This window comes from Sciurus vulgaris (genome assembly GCF_902686455.1).
Source record: "Sciurus vulgaris genome assembly, chromosome: 11".
Lineage (NCBI taxonomy): Eukaryota > Metazoa > Chordata > Mammalia > Rodentia > Sciuridae > Sciurus > Sciurus vulgaris.
The window spans coordinates 19,001,127-19,025,382 of NC_136472.1; the positions used below are offsets into that span (position 1 = coordinate 19,001,127).

Sequence of the window (24,256 nt, forward strand, 5' to 3'; positions counted from 1 at the left end):
TTGCTTTCCATTTTACATATTGCTATATTTTTTTCTCAAAGCAATGAACCAATATTTTTTATAATTTTAATTGGTAGATAACATATATGTTTATATATTTATATATATCACACATACACATGCATACATTTACATAAGTACATATATACATACATACATATATATTTACATACATATATGCATACAATGGAGTTTTATTCAGTCATGAAGAAAAACAATTTAATTTTCAGAAAAGCTAATGGAACTCTAGAGCATAATTTTGAGGGAAATAAGTCAAATGTAAAGATCAAACTTATATGTTCACCTCTCATTTGTGAAGATTAGAAGGCAATACCCTGGAAAAAAAAGAAATGGACTCCATAAAATTAGAAAGGAGACCAGTGGGGAGAAGAAGACGATCAGGGTGAAGTGGGGAGGGAAGTAGAGGAGGCATTTGGGAGTGAAAGTGATCAAATTATGCTTTATGTAGGTGCAAATAAACTACAACAAAGCACGCTGTTCTGCATAATGAATATGAACCAATAAAAAAGATTCCTGCCTTCATTATCTATTATTAAAATGCAAATTAAACCTAAAAATAACATAAGCCTACACGTGTTTTAATAATGAACTGAAGTGAAATAAATCAATGATACAATTCAAAATTAGTGAAAAACTATATTCCTTTGAACAGTGATAGTATTCAATATATGGGCATGATGTATCTAAACTATGTTTGTATATTAATCTTTAAATGTCTAAATCTATTCCTGTTTCCTATAGCTAGGCCATTATTTTTCACATTGTTTTTCGTGACGACATGTCTCTGCAGGTTTGTTTCTCCAGGTGTTATAGATTGCTGTTATGTTATAAACATTACAATTGGAGGAGTCACTGAAAACTGCATGACTGTGAACTTCATGCAGTCAATAACTGGAGTTGTAGATTGTGATGATGTACGCGTGTAATTATCGAAATAGAAAGTGCTAGCTGGTTACATGGCAGCTGAGTTAGAAATGATAACTTGTGGCCTCTCTTTTAGCTGGTTGTGATCTTGTGACTAAATTTTGCATGAGAGGTTGTATTTGGAAATTCCACATACTGGTTGGTATACTTAAATAGGAATAAGTGAGAGCCCCTCTTTGCTACTCTGCCTTCTGCCTGCCTGGTCAGTGTGGTATGGAGAAGGAAGGCTCATGTTCGAGGTGACATTACTGTCCAAGTAGCCCATCCGATATCTCACTTTCCAAGGCAGAAATTTAGTTGCTTTCTAATTTAGGATGTTGAATATTTGCCTTTAAAGAAAGAGCATAACAGTTTGTATCTTATATAATGTGTGATTACAACATTCTGATATTCCCAAGGATCATATTGTTCTGACGAGGAAATGTAATTTTAATTTAAATTTCTGTGTGCTTTCCCAGACCTGTCACTTCCCCACTCCTGGACCCATTACTCCCCAATTTCTGAAAAATATGTAAATTTCTTTTGTAGATTTTGTAGATTTTCTTGCAACATTTTTTAAGGGTCATAATTTTTAAAGATCACACACACAAACATACACACACACACATAAAAAAAAAAAAAGAAAGAAAGGGGGAAGAGAGGCTGAGAATTTACCAAAATCTTACATCAGCAATATTTTTGGTGGTTGTACCAAACTCCTTGATCTGAAGCAGGAGGGTTTAGTTCAATTAGAAGACGACTTGGGAAAAGAACTGATCCCCAGGGCAAAGAATATTTGGTACTTGTAGAGCATTATTAGTTCTGACGATAGAATATATTTGAGAAGTCAGTAAGCCTCTCTTTCAAATGAAATAAATTGCCTGACCTTAAAAATAATCTTTCTTATTTCTCTCTTACTTTTCACCAAGTAAAAAAAGGTAAGCATTTTGTTTAAACTTGATCCAAATAGGTAAGCATTAACTACTCCTAACTAATACAATTTTAATTTTACATACATGTGCATTTTTTAGTGTCAGCGAAGAACACATCATATTAGAAAAACATTAAATGTTTTTATGATTTCGAAGCACTGATTAAGATGGTCCCTCTACTTTTCTGGCTTTAATTATTTTATGATCACATGAGATGAAAATAAAGTGTTTTTAAACCTGAGTCCATATCTCTAAAATTATCATAATTTTATCATCATCTTCTTCAATGTTAACATTAAAGTGATCTCTATTGGTTGATCTCTATGCGTTAAGTATGCATTCAAGTATTTTATATTTCATATGTAGTAAGTCTGGGGAAGGCCTCTTACAAATACTATTTCTTATGACTGTTCAGGTAGTGAACAGATATTATTGATTTGGGTTTGCATTATATCCTAGTGATGTCAAAGTGCTTTGCAGTTTGTTCTGATAATTGTCCTTGTGTTAGTCTCCATATTGAATTAATTTGAAATCAATAAGTTAATGAATTTGATTATTATATGGTAGTCTAATTTTAAAAAATTGTTGTATAGTGTTAACCTGAAATCTTATTTAAGTAATGTCATTTATAGCTAGTTATTATTGAACATGTTAAAAACTTAGTTATAGCATTTTCCTTTTTGTGTGGTCATTTGACTCTTAATTTTAAGCAGATACATAAAGTGTGCCTATTTATGTGATACCAAGTGACTTTTCCATACATGTACACCTGTATAATCTTAAATCAGTGTAAAAATAACTTTTTGAACACTGACATGTCTATGGTAAAAAGCTACTTTTTTCTTTTTCTTTTTTTTTTTTTGGTAGTACTGGGGATTGAAACCTGGGGAGGAAAGGCTCTACCACTGAGCTAAACCTGAGCCCTTTTTGTTTTTGTTTTGAGACTGGGTCTTACTCAGTTACTGAGGCTAGCTTTGAAATTGCAACCCTCCTTGCCTCAGGCTCTCAAGGAGCTGAGATTACTGTTTGAGGTGCTTCACTATCTAGATACTCCATTTTATGCAACAATTCTGTTTTGCTGTCTATAGTAGCCCTGATGTGCAATGGCATGTCAGAAATTCCCGATGTAACTACAAGAACATAGTACAACCTCACCCCATCCCTCCAGGGCCGGTTCCTCAGTTTCCTCAGCTCTGTTACGTTGTACTCTTGCTTCTGTGACATGAACTTAGAGCATTGTCATAGTCTATAAAATGAAGACACTTATATAATTATGAAAAACTTTTTAAATATTTTAAGAATGTGAACATATTGACTGAAAAACAACAAATGATTAAAAACAACAAATGATGTATTTACCATTGTTTTACCCAGTAACAGAAAGTCCTTAGGATGCCCAGGGAAGCGCTTCATAGTCACTTCCTCACTTCTGTCCATATGTGTTTGAAGAGGAAATCTTAATGACTGTACAGACCTAGACTTCTTAGCATGTGCTTAGAGATGTGTCTTGTTGCAGGAAGTTAGTCCCTTTCAAGTCTTCAAATTACTTAGCATGTTAGGTGGATATCATCTATCGCACACAAAATAAATGAGATAAAATGCTACCTTTGCAAAAGTGGATGAAACTACCATAATTTCTACACATCCTCTCTCCCATCCTTTCTAATGCATGAACTCGAAAAGGAAAAGACATGTGAAACATATTTAATTTGCAACTGAAGGGTTGGGTCTGCATTCAGGCTAGAAGCTAGTCTTATACCTTGAAGCCTATTCAAATGAAGCAACCACTTTGACTTATTCATAATTTATTCAAGAAGTTAGCAAATTTAAACTTGTAAAAAATATATTATGTAAGACACATGAAATTTAGAGTATTAAAATAAGCTTGTAATATAGGTTTAGAGATAAGAAAAGAACATAATAAATATTTAGAGTCACACTGCAGTATATTCAGTCAGAGAAAGCACCCATATACACAGGCAGGGGGAAAAAATTATGAAACAAATGAGGTCAGAGCAAACAGGAATTTGGGAGCACATGAGACGTTTATGATGCTTTCAGAGGTGAATTGTGGAAGATGCTTCTTTAATACCATAAATGTGTATTCAAAAGTTCACATTGCAGTTACAATTGCTTTTGTGAATAAAGGTGCTACCTTTGCCGACTTTTCTGTGTTGAGCTTTCCCTAACAGAAAGAATAGCATGGCATTCCTTTTCTTCTCACTGGAAGGTTTGAATAAAATTCATGACTGCTGGTTCTATAAACCATACATTGAAATGCATGTACAATTTATAAAAGTAAATAATATTTCATAATATGTAATGGATAGTTTATAATTTCTGAATAATAAAAGTATGAAGATATAAAGTCAAAGCTGAACAATATTTTGGAAATATTACAGAAAAACCAAAATCTTTTAAATTTTCACTGTTTTTTTCTAAAAACTATTTTTTTAATTTTGTTATTTTATTTGTTCTAATTAGTTGTACATGACAGTAGAATGCATTTATACATTTAAATGCCACACAATATGTTCCTTAAAGAGTGAAATTAATTTTATATTGATAATTGGAGAAATTAGATTTAAAATATGAAGAAAAACATGGTAACTGGAAGAAAATCATTGCAAAAATGGGCATACATTCTGATTTTGAGTTTTGAGGAGTTCAGATGAATACAAAGAGTTAAAATAACATATTTTATCAAAATAAAAAAGAAATATACTATCTCCATGAAACAAAAAGAGATTAAAATTTTTCATATAGATAAATTTATTAATAATGAAAAACTTAACTCTAATGTTAGATTTCTGAAAGTGATAGATTTTGTTCCCTTAGGAACAGGAAAATTAGAACGCTCACCATCATTGCACTATCCATGAGAACACAAAAGCCCAAGACAGTGAAATGACTCTTACTTCTGGTGAACTCTTTCCCACAGATGAAGCTTGAAGAGGTAGAAGCAGAAGACAATGTCTCCACAGTGGTGCAGTTTGTCCTGCTGGGATTTTCTGAACTTCCAAACCTCCAGGGGATTCTGTCTGGGCTGTTCTCCATCATTTACATGGTTGTCCTCATTGGGAACAGCCTCATAGTCATAATAACCAGGATTGACCCTGCATTACACAAACCCATGTATTTTTTCCTGGCACATTTTTTTATTTTGGAAATCTGTTATGTTTCAGTCACTCTCCCCAGGATTTTGTTCAGCCTTTGGACTCAGGACAGAAGTATCTCCCTACTGAGCTGTGCCACTCAATTGTGCTTCTTCCTTATACTGGGAACTGAGAAAGTTTCCTCCTGGCTGTGATGTCCTATGACCGCTTTGTGGCCATCTGCAACCCTCTGCACTATCCTCTAGTCATGAGCCCAAAGAAGTGCCATCAACTGGCAGCTGGTGCCTGGCTTGGGGGAATGCCAGTCCAGGTAGGGCAGACATGGCAGATATTCTCTCTGCATTTCTGTCATTCTAACCAAATCAACCACTTCTTCTGTGACATACCTCCCATTCTTAAGCTAGCCTGCTGGGGACACCTCTGTGCACGAGGTGTCTGTCTATGTAGGTTGTGATATTGGTTGGGGCGGTACCTTTTATGTTGATACTTGTCTCTTACAGCAAGATCATTGGCACCATTCTGAGGTTGCCCACAGCACAAGGAGCAGGCTAAGGCATTCTCCACATGCTCCTCCCACCTGCTGGTTGTGGTTTTATTTTTTGGGTCAGCTTCCATTACCCACTTAAGGCCCACATCCAGCCATTCTGCAGGAACTGACAATCTGCTCTCTCTGTTCTACACCATAGTGACTCCCATGTTCAATCCTGTGATCTACAGCCTCAGGAACCAGGATGTGCTTGCTGCACTCAGAAGATTATTGCTTAAAACATAGTGTTCTGAGTTTACTTCAGGTTGTTTCATCTTATCATCAAAGTTATCAGGAAACATTTCCAATCTTTTTATTTTTCTTGAATAGCATGATACCTTCAGGTTTATGATGTAATTTTTTAAATATTTAAATTGTAGCCTGGAATTTACTTTTTTCACATATTTATATAGGGAAATTTATCTATTTTTGTTATTCCACCTAAAGAAAACCATTTGTCCTACATAAAATGTTAAAGTGCATCACATTTTCCCTATAAATATATGGCCAGAACTAAAAATGTTAGGTCTTACATTTTAAATTTAAAGAAGATTGAAATTAACTTAAATGTGTATACCTGTATAGGTTGAAATTCTTCATTATATTACAGGTGGGACAGCATTAGCAAAGGTAGTTGTATAATGGGTCTCTGTTCATGAAATACTAAAATGAGTTAATGGATAAGTGAATGTTACTTTGGCTTACACACAGTTCTGTCAAAATCTGTACATTTTTCACCATCAATAAACATTGGGATAACTATGCACCATAGTGGAATATTACTTTGTAATAACCAAGGAATAGTTACATGGGCCAGGTGAAGTGCTACATACCTGCTATTCTAGAAAATCAGGTAGCTGAGGCAGGATGATTTCAAGAGAGATCTTGCATCTGCAACTTAGCAAGATACTCAGCAAGTTAGCAAGATCCTGTCTCAAAATTTTTTTTAAATTAAATAAATAAAGACAAAGGACCAGGATCATAATTCAGTTGGTACAGTGGTATAGTTACCACTGTATTCAATCACCAATACTAAAAATTATAATATAATTAAAAAAAATGCAGGTCACTCTCTCATCCTAATTAACTTGCCAGAGGAGAACACTTGAACACAACACTACTGCCTTTCGAAACAGATTTTATTTTGCTCATATGCTTTCCTCCTTTGATGTTGTGGTCCCAAGATATTTTGAATAAACACTTTTTCTCACTCTCCCCCCGCAACTTTTTTTGTGTGTCGTGGTGCTGGGGATTGAACTCAGGATGTTATGTATCCTGGGAACATCCACTACCCTGAGCCACATTCCTTCCCTGCATCTCTTTCTTTACTACAATTCAACAGGCCAGTCCTAAACCTATTCCTACTTTATGGAGTAGCCATGAGTGCAAATGTGCAAGGAAGTGTTGAAAGCTATTTTCAGGAATATGTAAAGTTTACCCTGCTGCACTGCATTACCTCACCTCTTCCTTCATGCTTTTAACCCATTCTATAGTGTTTAAAATTATTAGAGGTTTTCAAGATGGCGGACTAGAGGGTGGCTGCATTTCAGGTTGCTCCAGAACTCAGGATTCAAAAGAGGAGATATTGAGAGAGTTGGGACCAACTCAAAGCAGCCGGGTGAGTCTCTCCCGTTGGGGAGGCGTCCCGGATGGGGCAGTAGTCCCGGAACACAGGGAACCTTGTGAAGTAGAGTTGCCCAGCGAGACACCCCTCCCCCCGCTGGAGCAGTGAACTCAGACAACTGGGAGCATCGTAGAGGAGGCCGCTCTGCACAGCACTGGGACTCGGAGCAACCACGGGGGCTCTGGCGGCTGCCCAGGGGAGGAATGGCGAGGAGAGCTGTGTGGACTCAGAGCAACCACTCCTGAACACTGGGGCCTGCCCGGAGGAGGAGGAGGAGCGCAGCAGGTCACTTGGACTTGCAGTGACTGCATTAGAGCTCTAGGCGGCTGCTCAGAGGAGGAGGTGAGTGGTGAGTTGTTTGGACTCAAAGGGACCGCTCCTGAACACTGGAGGAGGCGTGCAGCGGGTCATGTGGACTCAGAGTGACTCAGAGCAACCACTCCTGAACACTCAGGGGGCTACCTGGAGGAGGAGGAGGAACAGGGCGGGTCACTTGGATTCGGAGTGACTGCCCAGGGCTACGGGCAGTTGGCGGGGGGAGGAAGAGGTGCGCAGTGAGTTGCTTGGACTCCTAGTGACCGCAAGAAACACTGGGTGGCTGTCTGGAGGAAGAGGCGTGAAGTGGGTCTCTGGGACTGGGAGCGATTGTACGGGGCTCCAGGTGGCTGCTCAGAGGAGGGGCCGCATAGCCAGGTGATAAGGTGCACAGCGGGGTCCCAGAATCTAGGCAGCTTCTTGGTGGAAGAGCTGCACAGAGACACGCTTAGGGGCGGAGTGAAGGTTCCAAGACTGCGGGCAGATTCTCTGAGGAGGAGCAGCCTAAGGAGACTCATCTACAAAGGGTGAGGCTCCCAGGCCCAGGAGATAGGGCCGGGCCCCTGGGAAATTTGCAGAGGAAGGCAGCCCAGCCCAGGTGGTAGCTATAGACTGAGGGGAACCTCTAGGAGGGGAATGGGGCAGTGAGACCTCCCAACCGGGTGAGTTTTCCCTGCCAGGTGAGGTTTCCCCACAAGGACGGTAAAACCAGAGACACAGGCCCAACCAGGCTTTGTCTCAGCCCGCAGCCTAGTTCCCCTTTGGTTGACCATTGGTCAACAAGTGGAGGCACCTCTTTTCCACTAGCAGGGAATATACCCGAACTGAAGGCCACCACTCCTAGAGAGGCAGCTTCCTTGTGGAGCACTGCACTATCAACTTCCTCCAAGACTTCAGCCCACTGAAGGCTAAGAGGGGATATGCTAGAAATCTTCAGGGACATTATAAGTCAATATAGGAAATCGGCAATATCTCAGCGGTCCACTGATACCTGAACAATATGAGAAAACAAGGGAAGAAAATGCCCCAAACAAATATAGATGTTACATCAATAAAACCCAATGATAGCATGGCAGAAAAATGACAGAAAAGGAGTTCAGAATGACATAATTAAAATGATCAGGGAAGCAAACAATGAGATGAGAGCAAATGCACGCACTGAATGATGAGATGAAAGCGCAAATGCAGGCATTGGATGATCGCACCAATCGACAGTTAAAAGAGCAAATACAGGAAGCAAAAGATCATTTCAATAAAGAGTTAGAGATATTGAAAAAAAACCAAATGGAAATCCTTGACATGAAGGAAACAATAAACCAAATTAAGAACTCCATAGAAAGCATATCCAGTAGAATAGAACACCTGGAAGACAGAACCTCAGACATTGAAGACAAAATATTTAACCTTGAAAACAAAGTTGAACAAACAGAAGATGGTAAGAAATCATGAACAGAATCTACAAGAACTATGGGTTATCATGAAAAGGCCAAATTTAAGAATTATTGGGATTGAGGAAGGCTTAGAGAAACAAACCAAAGGAATGAACAATCTATTCAATGAAATAATATCAGAAAATTTCCCAAATCTGAAGAATGAAATGGAAAATCAAGTTCAAGAGGCTTATAGGACTCCAAATACACAAAATTGCAACAGAATGACACCAAGGCACATTATAATGAAAATACCTAACATACAAAATAAAGACAGAATTTTGAAGGCTGTGAGGGAAAAGAACCAAATTACATTCAGGGGAAAACCGATACGGATATCAGCAGATTTTTCAATCCAGACCCTAAAAGCTAGAAGGGCCTGGAACAACATTTTTCAAGCCCTGAAAGAAAATGGATGCCAACCAAGAATCTTATACCCAGCAAAACTTACCTTCAAATTTGACGATGAAATAAAATCCTTCCATGATTAACAAAAGCTAAAAGAGTTTACAAAAAGAAAGCCAGCATTACAGAACATTCTCAGCAAAATATTCCATGAAGAAGAGATGAAAAACAAAGAAGCAAGTCAGCAAAGGGAGGAATTATCCTAAAGGGATTGTGAAATAAAGGAGGAGCCAAGTCGTGTCACATAAATAAATAAATAAATAAATAAATAAATAAATAAATAAAATAAAATAAATGAACCAAATGACCAGGAATACAAGTCATATCTCAATAATAACCCTGAATGTTAATGGCCTGAATTCATCAATCAAAAGACCTAGACTGACTGATTGGATTAAAAAGAAACATCCAACCATATGTTGCCTGCAAGAGACTCACCTCATAGAAAAAGATACCCATACACTAAAGGTGAAAGGATGGGGAAAAATATACCATGCACACGGACTCAGCAAAAAAGCTGGTGTATTCATCCTCATTTCAGATAACATGGACTTCAAGCCAAAGTTAGTCAGAAGGGATAAAGAAGGACATTTCATCCTGCTTAAGGGAACCATAAATCAGCAAAATATAACAATCACAAACATTTATGCCCCAAACAGTGCCTCATCCATGTATGTCAAACAAACCCTTCTCAATTTTAGAAACCAAGTAGACCATAACACAATAATACTAGGTGATTTTAACATGCCTCTCTCACCACTGGAAAGATCTTCCAAACAAAAATTGAACAAAGAAACTATAGATCTCAATAACACAATGAATATTTTAGACTTAACGGACATTTATAGAATATACCATCTAACCAAGAGCGAATACACTTTCTTCTCAGCAGCACATGGAACCTTCTCTAAAATAGACCATATATTATGCCACAAAGCTAATATTAGCAAATGCAAGAAGATAGAGACACTACCTTGTATTCTATCAGATCACAATGGATTGAAGTTAGAAATAAATGAAAGAGTAAAAAAACAGAAACTATTCCAACACCTGGAGATTAAACAATATGTTATTATATGATGAATGGATAACAGAAGATATTAGGAAGGAAATTAAAAAATTCTTGGAGGTAAATGAGAAGAAAGAAACATCATATCAAAATCTCTGGGACACTATGAAAGCAGTACTTAGAGGAAAATTTATTTCAAGGAGCACATTTAATAAACGAAGTAAAACTCAACAAATAAACGACCTAACACTACAGCTCAAAGCCCTGGAAAAAGAAGAACATACCATCACCAAAAGTAGTAGAAGACAGGAAATAGTTAAACTCAGAGCTGAAATCAATGAAATTGAAACAAAAGAAACAATACAAAAAATTGACAAAATAAATAGTTGGTTCTTTGAAAAAATAAACAAAATTGATAAACCTTTAGCCACACTAACAAAGAGAAGATGAGAGAAAACCCAAATCACTAAAATTCGGAATGAACAAGGAAATATCACAACAGACATGATTGAAATACAAAACATAATTAGAAGCTATTTTGAAAATCTATACTCCAACAAAATAGAAAATGTCGAAGACATCAACAGGTTTCTAGAGACATATGAATTACCTAAACTGAACGAGGAGGACATAAACAATTTAAATAGACCCATTTCAAGTACTGAAATAGAAGAAGTCATCAAAAGCCTACCAACAAAGAAAAGTCCAGGACCAGATGGGTTCTCAGCCGAGTTCTACAAAACTTTTAAAGAAAAGCTCATTCCAATACTTCTCAAAGTATTCCATAAAATAGAAGAGGAGGGAACCCTCCCAAACTCATTCTATGAAGCCAATATCACACTGATACCTAAACCAGACAGAGACACATCAAGGAAACACCAATATCCTTAATGAACATTGACGCAAAAATTCTCAACAAAATGTTAGCATATCGCATACAAAGACATATTAAAAAGATAGTGCACCATGATCAAGTGGGTTTTATCCCAGGGATGCAAGGTTGGTTCAACATCAGGAAATCAATAAATGTAATTCACCATATCAATAGACTTAAAGTTAAGAATCACATGATTATTTCAATAGATGCAGAAAAAGCATTTGGTAAAATACAGCACCCCATCATCCTCAAAACAATTATTATTTCAATAGATGCAGAAAAAGCATTTGATAAAATACAGCACCCCTTCATGCTCAAAATACGAGAAAAAATAGGGATAGTGAGAACATTCCATAATATTGTAAAGGCCATTTATGCTAAGCCCATGGCTAATATCATTCTAAATGGTGAAAAACTGAAAGCATTCCCCCTAAAAACTGGAACAAGGCAGGGATGCCCTCTTTCACCACTTCTATTCAACATTGTCCTCAAAACTCTAGCCAGAGCAATTAGACAGACCAAGGAAATTAAAGGGATACGAATTGGAAAAGAAGAACTCAAACTATCCCTGTTCACTGATGACATGATTATATATTTAGAGGAACCTGGAAACTCCACCAGAAAACTCTTAGAACTCATAAGTGAATTCAGTAAAGTAGCAGGTTATAAGATCAATGCTCATAAATCCAAAGCATTTTATACATAAGTGATGAATCTTCAGAAAGAGAAATTAGGAAAACTACCCCATTCACAATAGCATCAAAAAAATAAAATACTTGGGAATCAATCTCACAAAAGAGGTGAAAGACCTCTACAATGAGAACGACAGAACACTAAAGAAAGAAATTAAAGAAAACCTTAGAAGATGGAAAGATCTCCCATGTTCATGGATAGGCAGAATTAATATTGTCAAAATGGCCATACTACCTAAAGTGCTATACAGATTGAATGCAATTCCAATTAAAATCCCAATGATGTACCTTACAGAAATAGAGCAAGCAATTATGAAATTCATCTGGAAGAATAAGAAACCCAGAATAGCTAAAGCAATCCTTAGCAGGTAGAGCGAAACAGGGGGTATTGCAATACCAGATCTTCAACTCTACTACAAAGCAATAGTAACAAAAACGGCATGGTATTGGTACCAAAATAGACAGGTAGATCAATGGTACAGAATAGAAGACATGGACACAAACCCAAATAAATACAATTTTCTCATACTAGACAAAGGTGCCAAAAATATGCAATGGAGAAAAGATAACCTTTTCAACAAATGGTGCTGGGAGAATTGGAAATCCATATGCAACAGAATGAACCTAAACCCATATCTCTCACCATGCAGGAAACTAAACTCAAAATGGATTAAGGACCTCGGAATCAGACCAGAGACCCTGCAGATTATAGAAGAAAAAGTAGGTCCAGATCTTCAACATGTTGGCTTAGGACCAGACTTCCTTAACAGGACTCCCATAGCACAAGAAATAAAAGCAAGAATCAATAACTGGGATAGATTCAAACTAAAAAGCTTTCTCTCAGCGAAGGAAACTATCAACAATGCAAAGAAAGAGCCTACAGAGTGGGAGAATATCTTTGCCAATCATACTTCAGATAGAGTACAAATCTCCAGAATCTATAAAGAACTCAAAAAACTGCACCAGGAATGCAAATAATCCAGTCGACAAATGGGCTAAGGAAATGAATAGACACTTCACAGAAGAAGATCTACAAGTAATCAACAAACATATGGAAAAATGTTCAACATCTCTAGTAATAAGAGAAATGCAAATTAAAACCACCCTCAGATTCCATCTCACCCCAATTAGAATGGTGATTATCAAGAATACAAGCAATAACAGGTGTTGGCTAGGATGTGGGGAGAAAGGTACACTCATACGTTGCTGGTGGGGCTGCAAATTAGTGCAGCTTCTCTGGAAAGCAGTGTGGAGATTCCTTAGAAACCTTGGAATGGAACCACCATTTGACCCAGCTATCCCACTCCTTGGCCTATACCCAAATGACTTAAAATCAGCATACTACAGAGATACAGCCACATCAATGTTCATAGCTGCTCAATTCACAATATCCAGACTGTGGAACCAACCTAGATGTCCTTCAATTGATGAATGGATAAAGAAACTGTGGTATATATACACAATGGAATATTACTCAGCCATAAAGAATGATAAAATTATGGCATTTGCAGGCAAATGGATGAAATTGGAGAATATCATGCTAAGTGAGATAAGCCAATCTCAAAAAGCCAAAGGATGAATGATATCGCTAATAAGTGGATGATGACACATAATGGGGGGAGGGAGGTGTTAGTGTTAGGGTTAGAGTTAGGGTTAGGGAGGGGGGCAAGAATGGAGGAAGGAAGGACTGTATAGAGGGAAAAGAGGGGTGGGAGGGGTGGGGGGTAGGGAAAAAATAGCAGAATGAATCAAACAACATTACTCTATGTAAATCTATGATTACACAAATGGTATGCCTTTACGCCATGTACAAACAGAGAAACAACATGTGTCTCATTTTTTTACAATAAAAAAAAATAATCCATGAAAAACAAAATTATTAGATGTGTGAGCTGACATTGAGGAAAGGAATACTAATCAACAGAACCAGAAATGGTCACCAATCCACTACCACATTTTCAAACAATTTTCTTGGTGTGTCTGTTTGTGTGTGATTGCATCTGAGAATCATTCTGTTCTGTAGCTTTAGATGTGATAGTGCATGCAATGCATGAACCTGTTTACTCCTTGCCAAGAAATACATTTCTCCTTCATCAACCTATATGTATCCTTCACCTTCTGTGATAATGTTTACATTTATTCATTTGTATATTTTATTCCTGAAAATATATATGCATATATTGCTTCCAATTTAATGCTTTATATTGAATCTGGAATTTGGCATTCTGCATGAAAATGAACATGCTGATATGACTGTTGATGAAGGTGAAGATTATAACAGAAATGCTTGTGGTAGTTGTTTCTTTTCTGAAATTTGGCAAAGCAGGAATCACAGTACGCTAGCACCAAGAAGTTCAGATAAGTGAGTTCCATGCTTCACATTCACAGCAAAGTGTTGAGTGGTTAAATGTCATCTAACTACATTTTAAAACAATTAACACACTTAAATACTGACAATATGCTTGTTATTATTAACATGCAAGATTATTAAAGGTATAATGATTCATCTAAGATAAAAATATTTAAAAAGTTTTACTGGGAAAACATTAAAATTGTGGCTGTATTTAAATACAATTCTTAGAGGAATCACTCGCTATGTATTTTATATTTAAATTAATCGAGATAACAATATAATGCTATTTTTGAGAAGTGGATATTACAGAATATTACTTACTATCACAAGTAGACCTACTTGTTTAAAACTGAAATTAACTTTAATAATGCATTTAGTTCAGTTTTTAAGATATTGACTATTCTCTTGGTAAGGTAATCTTTGACAGTAATATGCACAACCCATTAATCAGCATGAATAGAGTTTGTGTTTTAAGTAACTTAAACAATACTATCTTGGGATTAAATGTCATGTGCTGCATCAGTGAGTAATGTATGTCAGTTATGGATCCATTCAAACAAAGACTGTACAAGCTATTCCTCCTATTTCACTGAGTGATTGTGATTGACAGTACAAGGACCCCGGTGATGTCCACATCCTAATCCTGGAACATCTGAATATGCTGCATCACATGGCAAAGGGAACTTGCACTGGTTAGTAAGGTTTTAAATCCTGAGAAAGGGAGATTATTCAGGTCAGCCCAGTCTAATAACATAACCCCTTAAAAGAGAAAGAGAAGGAAAGATGCGATGTCTTCAAGAAACTTGTCTCTTAATGTGGGAGACCTTATCCAGTCACTGAAAGGAAGGCAAAGTGCTCAGTGTCTGAGCCCCCTGCCTCGCCCCCTCCCGTGAAGAAGAGAGGACTCTGCCTGCCTGACTGTTTTCAAACTACAGCATCAGCTTCCTTCTGTCTTTGGATAGAACTGAGGCATGAGCTTCTCCTGGGTCTCAGGTCTGCTTAACTTTCAATATAACTGTAGTTAGTGTCTGCTCTTTAGGACCTGAGGTCTTCAGATATATATCAGAATTAAACCATTTGCTCCTCTAGTTTTCAAATTCACCAACACACTCTGCAGATAGTGGGATTTACCAGATTTATAACACAGAAAATATTCTATAAAAATGCAGGCCTTATTATTAATATATATAATTTCCAACATGTAGTGTACTTGTGTATGTAGATAAAAAGCCTGATTCTCTGTGTTCTGACAAGGGGTGTGACGATAACGCCTTTCATATTTGCTCATGCTGGATACTGTGGTTCTCAATTACATTTTATTAGTTTGCATGGATTCCAATTCCTTGGTGAATTCCTTCATCTTTTCATCATTGTTTATCTAATTTTAAATCATTTAAAATATTATTGTAGTTATTTTAAAGTCCTTGATTGTCATGCACAAGGAATGATATATGTTTATTTTCAGTGCATATTGTCTTGTTCATTGATCAAAAAGACTCATTTGTTTCCATATAATGAGTTTATTTATTGTATATAATGTAGCTTTTTTAATATAACACTCTGGTCTGTGTATATTTCTCAGTATTAGACAACTTGCCTAGCATGCATATGGTCCAGAGATGAATCTCTATCACTACACAGAAACAAAGAGAAAGGGAAGCTCTCCCTAAGTTCATATATATAGAGGAGACATCAGTAACTGGTCTTATGCTATCAAAATCAGTGAGTTTATACAATATTGGAGTTCCATGAATGACAACTGGCACTTCAATCTCATTGTTTTAGTGCAGCTATGTGTACAACATATGTCTGCATCATTCAGTTGATCTTGAGAACCTGGCTTTGCTAACTATGTGGTTTTGCCATCATTCAGGATCTCTGGCAGAAGGTGCTTGTCTCTGAACCTGCCCCTTCTCACCAAGCACCTGCTGATTCCAAGTGCTATAGGGAGCCTCCATCACACTCACCCTTCTATGTCTCCAAAACATATCATATTCAGTGTTGGAAACAGTAACACTTTTTTGCATGAGATTTTTTATATAATTTATTTATTTTAAAATTTTTATTTTTACAGACTGCATTTTGATTCATTCTACACAAAATGGATACAACTTTTCATTTCTAGGGTTGTACACAATGTAGATTCACACCATTCATGTAATTATACATATACACAGGGTGATACTGTCTGTCTCAGGCACTATATTTCTTTGCCCCGCCCCTGCCTCATTTCCCTCCACACCATCCGAAGTTCCTCCATTCTTCTCTTGCCCCACTCCATCACCACAATCGCCCCCCACCCACATTTTGTATCATCATCCACTTATCAGAAAAAACATTGGGCCTTTGGTTTTTTAGGCTTTACTTATTTCACTTAGCATGCTATTTTTCAACTCCATCCATTTACCTACAAATGCCATGATTTTAGTTTTCTTTACGGCTAAGTAATATTCCATTGTGTATATATACCACAGTTTCTTTATTCATTCATCAGTTGAAGGGCATCTAGTTGGTTCCACAATCTAGCTATTGTGAATTGAACAGCTATGAATATTGATGTGGCTGCATCACTGTAGTATGCTGATTTTAAGTCTTTTGGTTATAAACTGGGGAGTGGGATAGCTGGGTCAAATGGTGGGTCCATTCCAAGTTGTTTGAAGAATCTCCATACTGCTTTCCAGAGTGGCTGCACCAATTTGCAACTCCACCAGCAATGTATAAGTGTGCCTTTTTCTCCACATCCATGCCAACATCTATTATTGCTTTTGTTCTTGATAATAGCCATTCTAATTGGAGTTAGATGAAATCTTGGGTGGTTTTAATTTGCATTTCTCTAATTACTAGAGATGTTGGGTACTTTTTCCTATATTTGTTGATCACATATATATCTTCTTCTGTCAAGTATCAACCAATTTAAATAGAAGCCAATACATTTTCAAACTGTTTAAACTACTTTGAAGCTACTTTGAAATAACTGTTATCTTTTGTAGGATTCTAACTTTAAAAAAACATGATACTATAAATAGTGCAAAGTCTTCATTCAAATTATCACTGAAAATATTTTTATTTTGGTTGACAATCTGTTTTCAGAAAGAATTAGAATGATGTCCCTTAATTATTCTCTAGTCATCCTTATATATAAATCTGTTTAAGCACTTGTAGTTACTCACAATGATATAAAAAATCATGTAAACGTCCTTGGTTTTATTGGTAAAGTAACCCACCTAGGCAACTGGAAAATGTGTCATTTCTTGGTAAACAGTTCTATGACAATTGGACACAATATTGATCAAAAATTCGGCTGTTATGTATCTCTTAGCAGAAAAAACTGGTCTGTGTCCACATGTGAGGAACATACTGACACTCAGTAGTGTATCTATACAGTAATGCACATTATGTCACTTTTTCAGGTACAACTGCTGTAGGTGTTTTCTATCCACTGATAATATGTTCTGACTAGGAAGAATTTAGTGTATCATGGTAATTTGACCCTTTTGCTAATTCCATTTAAATTAAGCCAGGCTTTACTCTCTTCCCCTACCTCTACCTTCCTGCCTCTTCTCTTCCCTTTCCCAGTTCTCACAGTAGAATCATCAGACATTCAGAAGGAATGACCAATGTTAAGTTCCCAAGGCAACACGGCCTCCATTCCAGTAAGCACATGACCCTACTTCCTGCCTTCAGGAACTCCTGCACTTCAGTCTCACAGCATCACACCATGATATTCTGACCTCCCTCTTGGTTATTTTCAGGGCCACACCTGGGTGGATCTGTACACGTGCAGTAGTAGCCGAATGACTTACTAATGTCACCCTGAGTCTGCATGCCCCAATTGAAATCGTGGGGTTAATATGAAGAGTCTAGCTCGTGGAAAGGCAGACTGTCATAAGGCTTTGGGGTCAGCATGGAGGGTTCCAATCCTGTTCCCACCACACCCTGGCTCTCAAACCTCTGTGCCTCAACTCTCTCACCTACAATACCACAATGATATTGATAGTTTTGATTTTGCCACAGTTACATGAGTTCTATGTAAAGGACCTGGAATATTTTATTGAATATAATACACATTGCATAAATCATAGTCATTATTAATATAATATTACAGCAAAGCTTTCATCATAATCTAAGACAAATAAAAGAGTAATGGGAAAATTAAAACTAACTTTTGTGAAAATAAATTTTGCTCTTATCCTACTATTTTCAGCTTCTCAAAGACATATCAAAGGGATAAATAGACAAACAGGTGGAGATATGTAGAGTAATGTTCTTATTTATTCCATACAGAAACACAATGATATATTTGCTGTCATTGTTGAGTGTAGACTAAAATGGTTCATAAGAAATATACATGTGAACGACCTCTTATGACTTGAAGGTGCTCACATTTGTCTAGTACAACTGCAGAAGCCACATGCTAATGAAAGCTTAGGTTTTCTAGTCCATTAGAAAGTGTTTCTCTGTGAAAATGTTACTGAATGGAATGTGAGTCCAAGAAGTCCCCCTGCATTTCAAGGGGCATTTATGGGACACTGTCTTATGTTAGATAATATCTGAATGGAAGAAACCTCTGTGGTGTTCTTGCTTTGGATAAAGGATTTAAAGTCTTCCACCTGTATCATACAGTCTTTAATCTAAACTGTTGGAATTGTTAGTTCTAAACAGCAGCTTAGTCACAAACATGGAAGCATTGAAAGTACAAGCCCAAGAGGGCAGTAATGGATCACTGCTAATCTAGGCATCATAACATGTCATCTAATTATCCAGTTTCGCTCCAATATAACCCCAATGTATTACAGTATCTAAATACATATATAACATGTATCTATTCAATCCATTATCAGACCTACTTGCAGTGAACTATAGAGATGAATATTCAAAATTATATAACTGGAAGTTCAAAACCGGAATTTATTGATTTTATTAATTCTACCCCTACTGCTCTCTTCTTGAAATTTTGAGAGAGAATGAAAATTATTGGGAGTATTTTAGAAGATTCTCAAGGTGAGACATAAGAAAACAACCTGGCATTATGTTCTAAAATAGCTCTTCTGTCTTGGAAATCTACGAAAATGTCAGTGTAACATCAACAGGTTTTGTTCAATCCTAACCTACTTACTTAAATACTTATCATTCTCTACTCTCAGTACCACTAAATCACATCCTTCTCATACATTCACCAATGACTTATGAGAAAATATTATTTATCAAATACGCTATCACCAGTGACTGCCTTTAGTTGGTAAACATTATAGTAAATCTCTTATATCTTGACCCCTTCCTTTATCTTTGTTACTGAAACCCCAGAACAGAAAAAAGTAACATTGTAATGGTACATTTGGGTGTAAATGTAACATGGAAAGGAAACATAGATACCAGTGCTAGACTGTATAGGCACATTGATTAGAACATCTGTATGTGTAGATTTCCATCGGATACAGCAACTTTTATCTCCCTGCTCAATGCCACTCTAAATCACTGTGGTACTTAATGAGTGAATCTTCCTTTGTAGATCTCTGGCCCTTTACTGTAAAAGAGGGAATCAACCTAGGTTGTTTCTACAGTATTTTGCAATTGGTTTTTAATATGTCTGTATGTGAATTCTGATTCCATTTCTATATAAAACACTTCCCAATACTGAGAACATTTAGAAAAAGAAATGGGGTATTTTATGTGCAGAGAACTGCACTTACATCTCTGCGCAGGTTTGAGCTCAAGTAGGGTAGACATGATACAGAGATCAGCTAGATCATGTGAATTTCACAAAGATAAACACCTTTAAACCCAGATCTGTTAGTTCTCATCTTGTTATTCAGATATTCATGGACACTTCTTAGATGTGGATCTCCAACTTCACTGGTGTTCAAATAATTAAAATTTAAAACTTACTGCAGTATCATGACTCAACTAAAAAATGGACCACAGGGCTAACTGATTTTAGGAAGGTGCTTCTTGGCCATCTCTTTCTGTTGTGCTCTTAAATTTCTGATTGCCTTCTATTTTGCATATTGATATTTTCTCTTTGCAGCTATCAAATCATATTTTTATAATTTTAATGGAAAATAATTGGTGTTCAAAGAGATCACCATTGTGTTTGGCAATAAACTTAGTCTTTGAATTCTCCATTTTCTCTACCAAATTAAATCAGGTAGATGAGATGGTGATTCCACTGTTTACCAGTGATGAGTTCTGCTTCCTCAAATGTTGAACTTTGAAGATTAGAGAAGCACGCCAAGACAAGCATATTAATCAGATTTTATTCAAAGGTAATAAAACAGACTTCTTCTGGGAGGGAGAAGTTGGACATGGCTGATGATCTAGAATCCCAAGAAGTGAGCATGCTCTACATCTTTTATAGGTTAGGGTCTCTTTTGTTCTCCAGTTCTCTCCCCCTTTTCTCTCTCCTTCCTGCATCTTTGATGAGTTCTAGGAGTTGCCCTTGACATAGCAAAAACAGTGAGCAGCAGATGGCAGGGGGAGGACCAAAGTGATTCAGCCAGATAATGGCCAAGGAGGCATTAATTAGCAGTTCCTTGCCTGTAGTCCCTGACAAGAGCTGGTAAATTTGATAATCACTGGGCTCCAGAGATCCTTCATGTTCCATTCTTCCAGGGGCAGTCTCCAACTTCCAGAGGCAGTTGGCTTTCATGGACTCCATTTCCTTGATTTGATCCTATCCCCAATTTCTACACTAATTGCCTGTCCCCAATTCTGGCTTTGATGGTACATGCTTGTAAATCTCAGCTGCTTGAGAGACTGAGGTATGAGAATGGTAAGGTTTAGGCCAGAATAGGAAACTGAGAAATAGACTTTCTCAAAATGAAAAATGAAAACAAAATTGAGGACATAGTTCAGTTGTCAAGAATTTCTGGGTTTAATCCCAAAACTAATAATAATAATAATTATTATTATTATTAATAATAATAATACCAGTTTCCTTAGGCAGAGCATAGTAAATTCCAAGGCCTTCCTTCCCCTCACACATGCTTCTCCCTCACCTGTCCCTGCACTACTGAAACTTGAGCACTACTAAACAAGAGCTGATGACAAGGACAAAGGTTCCACTTTTCCAGTGATACCTTGTTCTAGGATGGGACACTGGGTGGTCTGTGTCCTCTAGTCTCCTTTCTTGCCCTTTGCAGTGAAAACCTCAGCACTTGAAGCAAGCTCAGGCAGGAACCAGCAGAGCTCAGGGCATTCAGTCCATTTCACCTGGGAAAGACTCAGCCCAGGAGGAAGGGCTGGGGTGAGCAGGAAGCTCTGGCCTCTCAGGTCTACACTAACTACCCTCTCTACACTCTGTGTCTTGCAGTTTTATTTTTTCTTCTTCTGTGTACATTTCACACTTACCTATTTCTTTCTTATATTATAAACTTTGATTAAAACAAAACAACCTGTAAATACATCATAGTCGTTGTGAAGTCTAGTTTCCTCCAGGGATGGTTGTTGTGGCTCTTTGGCTGCTTAGTATATTGCTTAGAATCTTTTGTTGGGCTGGTTTCCATTATGGTGGGCAGTAGCTGATGTCTCTGCACTCCACCCACTTTATTTTAAATTGATCATGCTTACAAGACTCACTTCCTCTGTATCACTCATTGCCTAGAGTAATTTATTTGTCAGCTAATAGATTGTGCTTACACATCTTGAGTGAGAAAATGTACCCAATGCTGATACATGTGTCTGTGATTAGAAGAAACATTTTAGGAAATAAAAAAAATTGTGTTGGAATTTAATTCTGTATTTCCTCACTTCACAAGTCGATATTGCACAAGGAATGAATGGTTTGTTGCTTGACTCTCTGGACCCTCCTGAGTGTGCAGGGGGCCTTGTTCTTAAACTTGGTCTTTCTTAAAAGTAGAAATAAATACTTTTTGTCAAATCTACTTTATGTCTCAGTTATTTTTGTTGAATTCCTTTCAAATCTATTTCATGCTGTATTAGGCAGTGTTTTCTAGAGGAACAGAATCAACAGGAAGTATGATTATATAAAGGAGATATATCAGTTTGGTTTGCAGGACCGGAAGCGGGATATTCTACAATGGCTGTCTGCAGCTGGAGAGTTGGAAGAACCAGCAGCTGTGCAGTCCACACTGCTAGATCAAGGATCCAACCCTCTTGATCCTTCTTGTTCCGGACCTCTGCCTCTTGGACTGCACAGCCTCTTGGACTACCCGAGTCCAAGACCAAGGCTTTTGGAAACTACCTAGAGAATCACTGGCAGAGTCCACTTTGGAAAAGTGAAGAAGCAAGAGTCTGATATCCTCAGAGCATTGAATCAGAAATTAAGAACCTATTCAAGAAGAGTCTAAGTTGCATCTGTATCTGCTACCTTGTTCTTCCAACTTTTATTCCATCCAACTTACATCCTTTTGGGTGTTGCTGCCCACACTTAGGGAGGGTCTCACTTCAGTTCATATCCCAGTCATTCGTAGACATGCCCTCACTGACACCCAGAAGCCTCTTAATCATCAGCATCTCTTAATCCAATCACATTGACCATTCAAATTAACCATTACACATGTTATAAAAATATTGTTATTTTTATATATGTATAATATTGTTAAAACATGTTATAAAAATACATAAATCATTGCGTTTTATACTATTACTTGCCAATACAGTTATTACCCTATTTAGCAATAATCTTGGAAAAAAATTTTATAGTCAGCTCAAAGTAACATGGACATCTTCCGTTAATGACAACAGAGAGCCAATATTTTGGGCATACACAGCCACAGTAGACGTCCTGATCAAAGTAGCTGAAAATATATGGCAGGTAGTCACATTGTAAAATGTGCTGATTTTAAGTGGTCTTATGAAAGTCAGGTTCATTTTCTGAAACACTTCACAATTCACTGTAGGCCTATGATAATTTCCAAGACTTTAAAAACATGAATGTAGTTGACAATTTTGTCTAGCTTATCATTTTCTGATTTTTCAGTAATCCATTGAGGAAATGTGGGTAACTAACATTGACAATTGTGGAAATGCTTTCAATTGAACAAAGAGTGTTTTTTAAATACATCATTTGGAAGAATAGAATATTCACCCACACACAAACATGAACAAAAAAAATCAATGTGAATATTTAGCTTTATGAAAAAAATGAATGAAAATTAATAATAGATTAAATGTAAAATCTAAAATCTATATAATTAATAGAAGAAAACACAGAGTTAAATCTTTATGATTTGGACTATGCAAGAGTTCTCTAGTATGTTGTGTATGGCGCAATCCATAGAAAACAACATTTTTAAAATAACCTGTATGAAAACTAAAATTGTATTGTCTTTGTTAAGATCATGAAAATGCATACAGGGAAAAGTATTTGCAAACCACTTATCTAGCACAGGAACTATAAGAAGAATATGAAAAAAAACACATGATAACAGCTTGAAAAGAAACACATGGACATGGTAGTTTCACATGTATCCTACATGTGATATATAGATACCAAATAATCACATAAGTGATGTCCAATATCATTAAACCCCAAATGAGATATTGCTACAAAAGTGTTCTAATAGCTATATTTGAGATAAAATAAATTTCAAGATGACAAAATTCAAAATTGTAAAAATAACAATGAATCAAACACCATTACCCTATGTAAATGTATTACACAAATGGTATGCCTCTACTTTATGTACAGAGAAACAAGATGTATCTCATTTGTTTACAATACAAATAAATTTAAAAAAATTGTTGAGTAAATATTTGACTTTTGACTAGTAGTATTTCTGTACATAGGTATAATCCTTCTAAACCAAGTTTGTCCCTCTATCAGTCATTAAAAATGTGTAACTCTATTCCCATTTGCCATAGCTATACCAAATATTCTTCTCATTCAGATTTTGTGATTATTCATCCAATTGGGTTGGTTTCTCTGATTGTTACAAGATTTCTATCATGTTATTACATGAGATATGCATGCATGAACGTAAGCTGGTCCTTTACTGTGAACTTCAGGTAGTCACTGCTTGGAATTTGAGATTTTGACAATGAAGCTCAGGTCTGAGGATACAGTGTCCCACTGGTCTCACAGCAGATCAGTTG

At 36.7% G+C, this 24,256-nt stretch overlaps 1 protein-coding gene and 1 pseudogene across 2 annotated transcripts in view; both read left to right on the forward strand.

Moving 5' to 3' along the window:
- LOC306639039 (olfactory receptor 5W2-like) overlaps positions 1-24,256 on the forward strand; it is a gene marked incomplete at both ends in the record, with an annotated part of 112,472 nt that overhangs the window by 7,050 nt on the left and 81,166 nt on the right. The gene's annotated exons all lie outside the window — the stretch shown is intronic.
- Positions 4,792-5,744, forward strand: LOC306639225 (olfactory receptor 10AG1-like; annotated as a pseudogene). The gene has a single exon. The product of its transcript is annotated as an olfactory receptor 10AG1-like (transcript).